The sequence below is a fragment of the Ranitomeya variabilis genome, chromosome 2 (genome assembly GCF_051348905.1).
Source record: "Ranitomeya variabilis isolate aRanVar5 chromosome 2, aRanVar5.hap1, whole genome shotgun sequence".
Classification (NCBI taxonomy): domain Eukaryota; kingdom Metazoa; phylum Chordata; class Amphibia; order Anura; family Dendrobatidae; genus Ranitomeya; species Ranitomeya variabilis.
In genome coordinates, this window is record NC_135233.1 from 97,755,798 (window position 1) to 97,767,923 (window position 12,126).

The window sequence follows — 12,126 nt, forward strand, 5'->3', positions numbered from 1 at the left end:
TGGGGCTGGCTCAATGTCACTGACCTTGGCGTTGAAACAAAATCCAGGGAATCGATCCACTCATCTCTAGTGTAAGGCTAAGTTCCCAAAATGAGTATTTAGTGAATTTTTGATGTTGTAGATTTTCTGGAGTATTACTCGTTTTTTAAATGTGCCTATTTATCATGTTATTTTTTCTTCAGTGTTTGTCACTTTTTGGTATTCCATGTATTAATTTAAACTGGTTGGTTTTGGATTCTTTCGGATACTTAGCTTTAATAAAACTTTACTGACAAACTGATTATGCGGATTACATGTGTTTTGAATGCGTTCAGAAATGCACTCAAAATTTACAATTAAAATAAAACGCATATTAATTGAAATATTGAAATAAAAATTGTCATGTTGTGCACTTCAAAAATGCACTACAGGTCAGTTTATGCAGCATAGCAGAAAAAGTGGCCATCAGATTTCTGTAAGTCCTATCCGACTTGCTAAACTTTTAACACGCAAATTGTTTCAATTTCAGAAAATTCAACTAAAAGTCGATCTGCAGCAGATCAATCAACTCATCTTTATTGTTAATAACCTATTTAACTAACATTGCCAATTTTTTACTGGTCGTGGCTAGTAGTCTGTATATTCTAAGGTGAAGTCTGCTTAAAGAGCTTTGGTGACATTACAGTCACGTGACCATCATGTCACCAAAGGTTCTTTAACCCCTTAATCCCATTGGACGTACTATCCCGTCAAGGTGACCTGGGACTTAATTCCCAGTGACGGGATAGTACGTCCAGCGCGATCGGCAGCGCTCACGGGGGGAGCGCGGCCGATCGCGGCCGGGTGTCAGCTGATTATCACAGCTGACATCCGGCACTATGTGTGAGGAGTGGTCACGGACCGCCCCCGGCACATTAACCCCTGGCACACTGCGATCAAACATGATCACAGTGTTCTGGCGGTATAGGGAAGCATCACGCAGGGAGGGGGCTCCCTGTGGGCTTCCCTGAGACCCCCGGAGCAACGTGATGTGATCGCGGTGCTCCGAGCGTCTCTTACCTCCTATCCCTGCAGGCCCCGGATCCAAAATGGCCACGGAACTGCATCCGGGTCCTGCAGGGATTACTTCCGGGTGCAGACCAGGCTCTGGTAAGCCTGCAGCCCTGTCAGTCAGATCGCTGATCTGACAGAGTGCTGTGCAAACTGTCATATCAGCGATCTGTGATGTCTCCCCCTGGGACAAAGTAACAAAGTAAAAAAATCCACACGTGTAAAAAAAAAAAAAAAATTCCTAAATAAAGAAAAAAAATATAATTATATTAAATTATTATTCCCATAAATACATTTCTTTATCTAAATAATAAAAAAACAATAAAAGTACATATATTTAGTATCGCTGCATCTGTAACGACTCAACCTATAAAACTGTCCCACTAGTTAACCCCTTCAGTGAACACCATAAGAAAAAAAAAAAAACGAGCCAAAAAACAAATCATACCGCCGAACAAAAAGTGGAATAACACGCGACCAAAAGAACAGATATAAATAACCATGGTACCGCTGAAAATGTAATCTTGTCCCGCAAAAAACAAGCCACAATACAGCATCATAAGCAAAAAAATAAATAAGTTACAGTCCTCAGAATAAAGCGATGGCAAAATAATTATTTTTTCTATAAAATAGCTTTTATCGTATAAAAGCGGCAAAACATAAAAAAAGATATAAATGAGATATCGCTGTAATCGTACTGACCCAACGAATAAAACTGCAAATGTGGAACGGTATAAACGCCACCCCCAAAAGAAATTCATGAATAGCTGGTTTTTGGTCATTCTGCCTCACAAAAATCAGAATAAAAAGTGATCAAAACCTGTCACGTGTCCGAAAATGTTACCAATAAAAACGCCAACTTGTCCCGCAAAAAACAAGACCTCATATGACTCTGTGGACTAAAATATGGAAAAATTATAGCTCTCAAAATGTGGAGACGCAAAAACGTTTTTGCTATAAAAAAGCGTCTTTTAGTGTCTGACAGCTGCCAATCATAAAAATCCCCCTTCATCACCCCCTTAGTTAGGGAAAAATAATAAAATTTAAAAAATGTATTTATTTCCATTTTCCCATTAGGATTAGGGCTAGGGTTAGGGTTAGGGCTAGGGTTAGGGCTAGGGTTAGGGCAAGGGTTAGGGTTAGGGCTAGGCCTAGGGTTAGAGCTAGGGTTAGGGCTAGGGTTAGGGTTAGGGCTAGGGTTAGAACAAGGGTTAGGGCTAGGGTTAGGGTTAGGGCTAGGGTTAGGGCTAAGGTTAAGGCTAGGGTTAGGGCTAGGGTTAGGGCTAGGGTTAGGGCTAGGGTTAGGGTTGGGGCTAGGGTTGGAGCTAAAGTTAGGGTTAGGGTTGTGGCTAAAGTTAGGGTTAGGGTTGGGGCTAAAGTTAGGATTAGGGTTGGGGCTAAAGTTAGGGTTAGGGTTTGGATTACATTTCCAGTTGGGATTAGGGTTGGAATTAGAGTTAGGGGTGTGTCAGGGTTAAGGGTGTGGTTAGGGTTACCATTGGGATTAGGGTTAGGGGTGTGATTGGATTAGGGTTTCAGGTAGAATTGGGGAGTTTCCTGTTATGACCCCAGTGGACAGGGTCTCAGAGGAACGTGTAAGTCTGCAAGATACAAAAATCCAGCTCATAGGGCTGTGGTAACTGGGTTGACCAAATAGCTACTCCTAACGCCAACACTAGAAGTAGCCGGGGATCATGCCTACGGTGATCGCTAGATGACTTGCGCCAGCTGGAGAATCTAACTACCCCTAGGAGAAGAAAACAAAGACCTCTCTTGCCTCCAGAGAAAGGGACCCCAAAGCAAGATACAAGCCCCCCACAAATAATAACGGTGAGGTAAGAGGAAATGACAAACACAGAAATGAACCAGGTTCAGCAAAGAGAGGCCAGCTTACTAATAGCAGAATATAGCAAGATAACTTATCTGGTCAACAAAAACCCTATAAAAATCCACGCTGGAGATTCAAGAACCCCCGAACCGTCTAACGGTCCGGGGGGAGAACACCAGCCCCCTAGAGCTTCCAGCAAAGGTCAGGATACAGATAGGAACAAGCTGGACAAAAATACCAAACAAAACAAAAGCAAAAAGCAAAGAAGCAGACTTAGCTTGAAAAACAGGAACCAGGATCAGAGGACAAGAGCACAACAGATTAGCTCTGATTTCAACGATGCCAGGCATTGAACTGCAGGTCCAGGGAGCTTATATAGCAACGCCCCTGAACTAACGGCCCAGGTGAGGATATAGGAAAAGACAGACGCTCCAGAGTCAAATCACTAATGACCACTAGAGGGAGCAAAAAGCAAAATCACAACAGTACCCCCACCCTTAGTGAGGGGTCACCGAACCCTCACCACGACCACCAGGGCGATCAGGATGAGCGGCGTGAAAGGCACGAACTAAATCGGCCGCATGAACATCAGAGGCGACCACCCAGGAATTATCTTCCTGACCATAGCCCTTCCACTTGACCAGGTACTGAAGCCTCCGCCTGGAGAGACGAGAATCCAAGATCTTCTCCACCACGTACTCCAACTCGCCCTCAACCAACACCGGAGCAGGAGGCTCAGCCGAAGGAACCACAGGCACAACGTACCGCTGCAACAAGGACCTATGAAACACGTTGTGGATAGCAAACGACACAGGAAGATCCAGGCGAAAGGATACCGGATTAAGAATTTCCAATATCTTGTAAGGACCAATAAAACGAGGTTTAAATTTGGGAGAGGAAACCTTCATAGGAACAAAGCGGGAAGAAAGCCACACCAAATCCCCAACACGTAGTCGGGGACCCACACCGCGGCGGCGGTTGGCAAAGCGCTGAGCCCTCTCCTGTGACAACTTCAAGTTGTCCACCACAAGATTCCAGATCCGCTGCAACCTATCCACCACAGAATCCACCCCAGGGCAGTCAGAAGGTTCCACATGACCCGAAGAAAAACGAGGGTGGAAACCAGAGTTGCAGAAAAACGGCGAAACCAAGGTGGCGGAACTAGCCCGATTATTAAGGGCAAACTCAGCTAACGTCAAGAAGGTCACCCAATCGTCCTGATCAGCAGAGACAAAACACCTCAAATAAGCCTCCAAAGTCTGATTAGTTCGCTCCGTCTGTCCATTAGTCTGAGGATGGAAAGCAGACGAAAACGACAAGTCAATGCCCATCCTACTACAAAAGGATCGCCAGAATCTGGAAATGAACTGGGATCCTCTGTCTGACACAATATTCTCAGGGATGCCGTGCAAACGAACCACGTTCTGGAAAAACACAGGAACCAGATCGGAAGAGGAAGGCAGTTTAGGCAAAGGAACCAAATGGACCATCTTGGAGAAGCGATCACATATCACCCAGATTACAGACATGCCCTGAGACACCGGAAGATCAGAAATGAAATCCATGGAGATATGTGTCCAAGGTCTCTTAGGGACAGGCAAGGGCAAGAGCAACCCGCTGGCACGAGAACAGCAAGGCTTAGCTCGAGCACAAGTCCCACAGGACTGTACAAATGACCGCACATCCCTAGACAAGGAAGGCCACCAAAAGGATCTGGCCACCAGATCTCTGGTGCCAAAAATTCCTGGGTGACCTGCCAACACCGAGGAATGAACCTTGGAAATGACTCTGCTGGTCCACTTATCAGGCACAAACAGTCTGTCAGGTGGACAAGAATCAGGCCTATCAGCCTGAAATCTCTGCAACACACGTCGCAGATCAGGAGAAATAGCTGACAAGATAATACCATCCTTAAGAATACCAACAGGTTCAGCGACTCCAGGAGCATCAGGCACAAAGCTCCTGGAAAGAGCATCGGCCTTCACATTCTTTGAACCTGGTAAATACGAGACAACAAAGTCAAAACGGGAGAAAAACAATGACCAGCGGGCCTGTCTAGGATTCAGGCGTTTAGCAGACTCGAGATACATCAGATTTTTGTGATCAGTCAAGACCACCACACGATGCTTAGCACCCTCGAGCCAATGACGCCACTCCTCAAATGCCCATTTCATGGCCAACAACTCCCGATTGCCCACATCATAATTTCGCTCCGCAGGCGAAAACTTCCTAGAGAAAAAGGCGCAAGGTCTCATAACAGAGCAACCAGGGCCTCTCTGCGACAAAACGGCCCCTGCTCCAATCTCTGAAGCATCCACCTCAACTTGAAAGGGAAGCGAGACATCAGGCTGGCACAAAACAGGCGCCGAAGTAAACCGACGTTTCAACTCCTGGAAAGCCTCCACGGCAGCAGGAGCCCAATTAACCACATCGGAGCCCTTCTTGGTCATATCCGTCAAAGGTTTCACAATGCTAGAAAAGTTAGCGATAAAACGACGGTAGAAGTTAGCGAAACCCAAGAACTTCTGAAGACTCTTAACTGACGAGGGCTGAGTCCAATCAAGAATAGCTCGGACCTTGACTGGGTCCATCTCCACAGCAGAAGGGGAAAAAATGAACCCCAAAAAGGGAACCTTCTGTACACCAAAAAGACACTTTGAGCCCTTGACAAACAAAGAATTTTCACGCAAAATTTTAAAGACCATCCTGACCTGCTCCACATGCGAGTCCCAATTATCAGAAAAAAACAGAATATCATCCAGATAAACGATCAGAAATTTATCCAGATAGTTCCGGAAAAAGTCATGCATAAAGGACTGAAAAACTGAAGGGGCATTAGAGAGCCCAAAAGGCATCACCAAGTACTCAAAATGACCTTCGGGCGTATTGAATGCGGTTTTCCAGTCATCCCCTTGCTTAATGCGCACAAGGTTGTACGCACCACGAAGGTCTATCTTGGTAAACCACTTGGCACCTTTAATCCGGGCAAACAAGTCAGACAACAGCGGCAAAGGATACTGAAATTTGACAGTGATCTTATTTAAAAGCCGATAGTCAATACAAGGCCTCAAAGATCCGTCCTTTTTAGCCACAAAAAAGAATCCCGCACCAAGAGGGGAAGAAGACGGACGGATGTGTCCTTTCTCCAGAGACTCCTTGATATATGAACGCATAGCGGTATGTTCAGGTATCGACAGATTAAACAGTCTTCCCTTAGGAAATTTACTGCCTGGAATTAAATCTATTGCACAGTCACATTCCCTATGAGGAGGCAATGCACTGGACCTGGACTCGCTAAAGACATCCTGATAATCAGACAAGTACTCCGGAACTTCCGAAGGCGTAGAAGAAGCAATAGACACAGGCAGGGAATCCTCATGAATACCACGACAGCCCCAACTAGACACTGACATAGCCTTCCAGTCAAGGACTGGATTATGGGTCTGTAACCATGGCAGCCCCAAAACAACCAAATCATGCATTTTATGTAGAACGAGAAAACGTATCACCTCGCGGTGTTCAGGAGTCATGCACATGGTAACCTGTGTCCAATACTACGGCTTATTTTCTGCCAATGGCGTAGCATCAATACCCCTAAGAGGGATAGGATTTTCTAATGGTTCAAGAATAAAACCACAGCGCTTAGCAAATGAGAGATCCATAAGACTCAGGGCAGCACCTGAATCTACAAACGCCATGACAGGATAAGATGACAGTGAGCAAATCAAAGTTACAGACAGAATAAACTTAGGATGCAAATTACCAACGGTGACAGGACTAACAACCTTAGATATACGTTTAGAGCATGCTGAGATAACATGTGTAGAATCACCACAGTAGTAGCACAAGCCATTCCGGCGTCTATGAATTTTCCTCTCATTTCTAGTCAGGATTCTAACACATTGCATCAAATCAGGTGTCCGTTCAGACAACACCATGAGGGAATTTGCGGTTTTTCTATCACATTGCATCACATCAGGTGTCTGTTCAGACAACAACATGAGGGAATTTGCGGTTTTGCGCTCCCGCAACCGCCGGTCAATTTGAATAGCCAGGGACATGGTATCATTCAGACCTGTGGGAATGGGAAAACCCACCATAACATTCTTAATGGCCTCAGAAAGGCCATTTCTAAAATTAGCGGCCAGTGCACACTCGTTCCAATGTGTCAGCACGGACCATTTCCGAAATTTTTGGCAATACACCTCAGCCTCGTCCTGGCCCTGAGACATAGCCAGCAAGGCTTTCTCTGCCTGAATCTCAAGATTGGGTTCCTCATAAAGTAAACCGAGCGCCAGAAAAAACGCATCAATATCAGCCAATGCCGGATCTCCTGGCGCCAACGAAAAAGCCCAATCCTGAGGGTCACCCCGTAAGAATGAAATAACAATTTTTACTTGTTGAGCAGAGTCTCCAGACGAACAAGGTTTCAGGGACAAAAATAATTTACAATTATTCCTGAAATTCCTAAACTTAAATCGGTCTCCTGAAAACAGTTCAGGAATCGGAATCTTGGGTTCAGACCTAGGATTTCTGGTAACATAATCTTGTATACCCTGCACACGAGCGGCAAGCTGGTCCACACTTGTAATCAAGGTCTGGACATTCATGTCTGCAGCAAGCTTAAGCCACTCTGAGGTAAAGGGGAAAAGAAAAAAAAAATGAGAGAGGGAAAAAAAAAACTCAAAAGTTTCTTTCTTATAATCCCACTTCTGCAATGCATTAAACATTTAATACTGGCCTGGCATACTGTTATGACCCCAGTGGACAGGGTCTCAGAGGAACGTGTAAGTCTGCAAGATACAAAAATCCAGCTCATAGGGCTGTGGTAACTGGGTTGACCAAATAGCTACTCCTAACGCCAACACTAGAAGTAGCCGGGGATCATGCCTACGGTGATCGCTAGATGACTCGCGCCAGCCGGAGAATCTAACTACCCCTAGGAGAAGAAAACAAAGATCTCTCTTGCCTCCAGAGAAAGGGACCCCAAAGCAAGATACAAGCCCCCCACAAATAATAACGGTGAGGTAAGAGGAAATGACAAACACAGAAATGAACCAGGTTCAGCAAAGAGAGGCCAGCTTACTAATAGCAGAATATAGCAAGATAACTTATCTGGTCAACAAAAACCCTATAAAAATCCACGCTGGAGATTCAAGAACCCCCGAACCGTCTAACGGTCTGGGGGGAGAACACCAGCCCCCTAGAGCTTCCAGCAAAGGTCAGGATACAGATAGGAACAAGCTGGACAAAAATACCAAACAAAACAAAAGCAAAAAGCAAAGAAGCAGACTTAGCTTGAAAAACAGGAACCAGGATCAGAGGACAAGAGCACAACAGATTAGCTCTGATTTCAACGATGCCAGGCATTGAACTGAAGGTCCAGGGAGCTTATATAGCAACGCCCCTGAACTAACGGCCCAGGTGAGGATATAGGAAAAGACAGACGCTCCAGAGTCAAATCACTAATGACCACTAGAGGGAGCAAAAAGCAAAATCACAACAGTTTCCACTGTTCAGGCACATCAGGGGCTCTCCAAACGTGACATGGCGTCCGATCTCAATTCCAGCCAATTCTGCATTGAAAAAGTAAAACAGTGCTCCTTCCCTTACGAGCTCTGCCATGCGCCCAAACAGTGGTTCCCCCACAAACGGGGTATCAGCGTACTTAGGACAAATTGGACAACAACTTTTGGGGTCCATTTTCTCCTGTTACACTTGGGAAAATACAAAACTGGGGGCTAATAAATAATTTTTGTGGAAAAGAAATATTTTTTATTTTCACGGCTCTGCGTTATAAACTGTAGTGAAACACTTGGGGGTTCAAAGTTCTCACATCACATCTAGATATGTTCCTTGAGAAGTCTAGTTTCCAATATAGGGTCACTTGTGGGGGGTTTCTACTGTTTGGGTACATCAGGGGCTCTGCAAATGCAACGTGATGCCTGCTGTTATGACCTGGTGGTTAGGAGCACAAGAAGAGACCAAATGGTTAAAACAGAAAACCTGGGACAAGCTCTGAGGAAGTGGTAACTCTACTGACCGCAATCCCTAATCCTATCACACACACTAGAAATAGCCGTGGAGCGTACCTAACTCTCCCTAGACGCCTCTTCACAGCCTAAGAGCTAACTACCCCTAAAGATAGAAATAGCAGCCTACCTTGCCTCAGAGAAATTCCCCAAAGTAAAGTTAGCCCCCCACAAATATTAACTGTGAGTTAAGAGTGAAGTGACAAACACAGGAATGAAACAGATTTTAGCAAAGGAGGCCGAATCTTCTCTAGAAAGACAGAGGATAGGAAACGGAACTATGCGGTCAGTATAAAAAACTACAAAAACCACGCAGAGTGTGCAAAAAGACCTCCACACCGACTCACGGTGTGGAGGTGCAGCTCTGCACCCCCAGAGCTTCCAGCTAGCAAGAAAATATCATAATAGCAGGCTGGACTGAAACATAGCATGTACTGAAAAATATATTCAAAAACCAATGAACAGCAAATGACTAGCAAGGACTTAGCTTCTGCTGGAGTAGTCAGGACATCTGAGAATTCCAAGAGAGATCTGAACCAGTACTGAGACATTGACAGCTGGTATGGACTAACGACCTGGGCAGAGTTAAATAGGGAAGCCAGCAACAGCAATATACTAGGGCAGCTGAGAAAGCCAACCTCAAAGATCAGCAGTTCCACTCAAAGCCACCAGAGGGTGTCCAAGAACAGAACTCACCAAAGTACCATTCACGACCACAGGAGGGAGCCCGAGAATGGAATTCACAACAGTACCCCCCTTGAGGAGGGGTCACCGAACCCTCACCAGAGCCCCCAGGCCGATCAGGACGAGCCAAATGAAATGCATGAACCAAATCGGCAGCATGGACATCGGAGGCAACAACCCAGGAATTATCCTCCTGACCATAGCCCTTCCATTTAACCAGGTACTGAAGCTTCCGTCTCGAAATACGAGAATCTAAAATCTTCTCCACCACATACTCCAACTCCCCCTCAACCAACACCGGAGCAGGAGGATCAACGGAAGGAACCATAGGCACCACATATCTCCGCAACAACGACCTATGGAACACATTATGGATGGCAAAAGAAGCTGGAAGGGCCAAACAAAACGACACAGGATTGATAATTTCAGAAATCTTATAAGGACCAATGAAACGAGGCTTGAACTAAGGAGAAGAAACCTTCATAGGAACATAACGAGAAGACAACCAAACCAAATCCCCAACACGAAGTCGGGGACCAACACAGCGACGGCGGTTAGCAAAACGTTGCGCCTTCTCCTGAGAAAACGTCAAATTGTCCACCACGTGAGTCCAAATTTGTTGCAACCTGTCCACCACAGAATCCACACCAGGACAGTCAGAAGGCTCAACCTGCCCTGAAGAAAAACGAGGATGAAAACCAGAATTACAAAAAAAGGCGAAACCAAAGTAGCAGAACTAGCCCGATTATTAAGGGCGAACTCGGCCAATGGCAAGAAGATCACCCAATCATCCTGATCAGCAGAAACAAAGCATCTCAGATAGGTTTCCAAGGTCTGATTGGTTCGTTCGGTTTGGCCATTTGTCTGAGGATGGAACACTGAAGAAAAAGACAAATCAATGCCCATCTTAGCACAAAAGGACCGCCAAAACCTAGAAACAAATTGGGAACCTCTGTCCGACACAATGTTCTCCGGAATGCCATGCAAACGAACCACATGCTGAAAAAATAATGGAACCAAATCAGAGGAGGAAGGCAATTTAGGCAAGGGTACCAAATGGACCATCTTAGAAAACCGATCACAAACCACCCAGATGACAGACATCCTTTGAGAGACAGGAAGATCAGAAATAAAATCCATGGAAATATGTGTCCAGGGCCTCTTCAGGACAGGCAAAGGCAAAAGCAACCCACTGGCATGAGAACAGCAAGGTTTGGCCCGAGCACAAGTCCCACAGGACTGCACAAAAGAACGCACATCCCGTGACAAGGAAGGCCACCAAAAGGACCTGGCAACCAAATCTCTGGTACCAAAAATCCCAGGATGACCAGCCAACACTGAACAATGAACCTCAGAAATAACCCTACTCGTCCATCTATCAGGGATAAACAGTTTCTCCACTGGGCAGCGGTCAGGTCCATCAGCCTGAAACTCCTGCAGCACCCGCCGCAAATCAGGGGAGATGGCAGACAGAATCACCCTCTCTTTAAGAATACCAGCCGGCTCAGGGACTCCCGGAGAATCAGGCAAAAAACTCCTAGAAAGGGCATCAGCCTTCACATTCTTAGATCCCGGAAGGTATGAGACCACAAAATCGAAACGGGAGAAAAACAGTGACCATCGAGCCTGTCTAGGGTTCAACCGCTTGGCAGACTCGAGGTAAGTCAGATTCTTGTGATCAGTCAGGACCACCACGCGATGTTTGGCTCCCTCAAGCCAATGTCGCCACTTCTCAAATGCCCACTTCATAGCCAACAACTCCCGATTGCCGACATCATAATTACGCTTGGCAGGCGAAAACTTTCTAGAAAAGAAAGCACACGGCTTCATCAAAGAGCCATCAGAACTTCTCTGAGACAAAACAGCCCCTGCCCCAATCTCAGAAGCATCAACCTCGACCTGAAAAGGAAGCAAAACATCTGGCTGACGCAACACAGGGGCCGAAGTAAAACAACGTTTAAGCTCCTGAAAGGCCTCAACGGCCGCAGGGGACCAATTCACTGCATCAGCGCCTTTCTTCGTCAAATCAGTCAAAGGCTTAACCACACTAGAAAAATTAGCGATGAAGCGACGGTAAAAATTAGCAAAGCCCAGAAACTTCTGAAGACTCTTCACAGATGTAGGTTGAGTCCAATCATAAATGGCCTGAACTTTAACAGGATCCATCTCGATAATAGAAGGGGAAAAAATGAAGCCCAAAAAGGAAACCTTCTGAACTCCAAAGAGGCATTTAGAGCCCTTCACAAACAACGCATTAGCACGAAGGACCTGGAACACCATCCTGACCTGCCTTACATGAGACTCCCAATCATCTGAAAAGACCAAAATATCATCCAAATATACGATCATGAACCTATCCAGATACTTCCGGAAGATGTCGTGCATAAAGGACTGAAACACAGATGGAGCATTAGAAAGCCCGAATGGCATCACCAGGTACTCAAAATGGCCCTCGGACGTATTAAATGCTGTTTTCCATTCATCGCCCTGTTTAATACGCACAAGATTATACGCCCCTCGAAGGTCAATCTTGGTATATCAACTAGCCCCCTT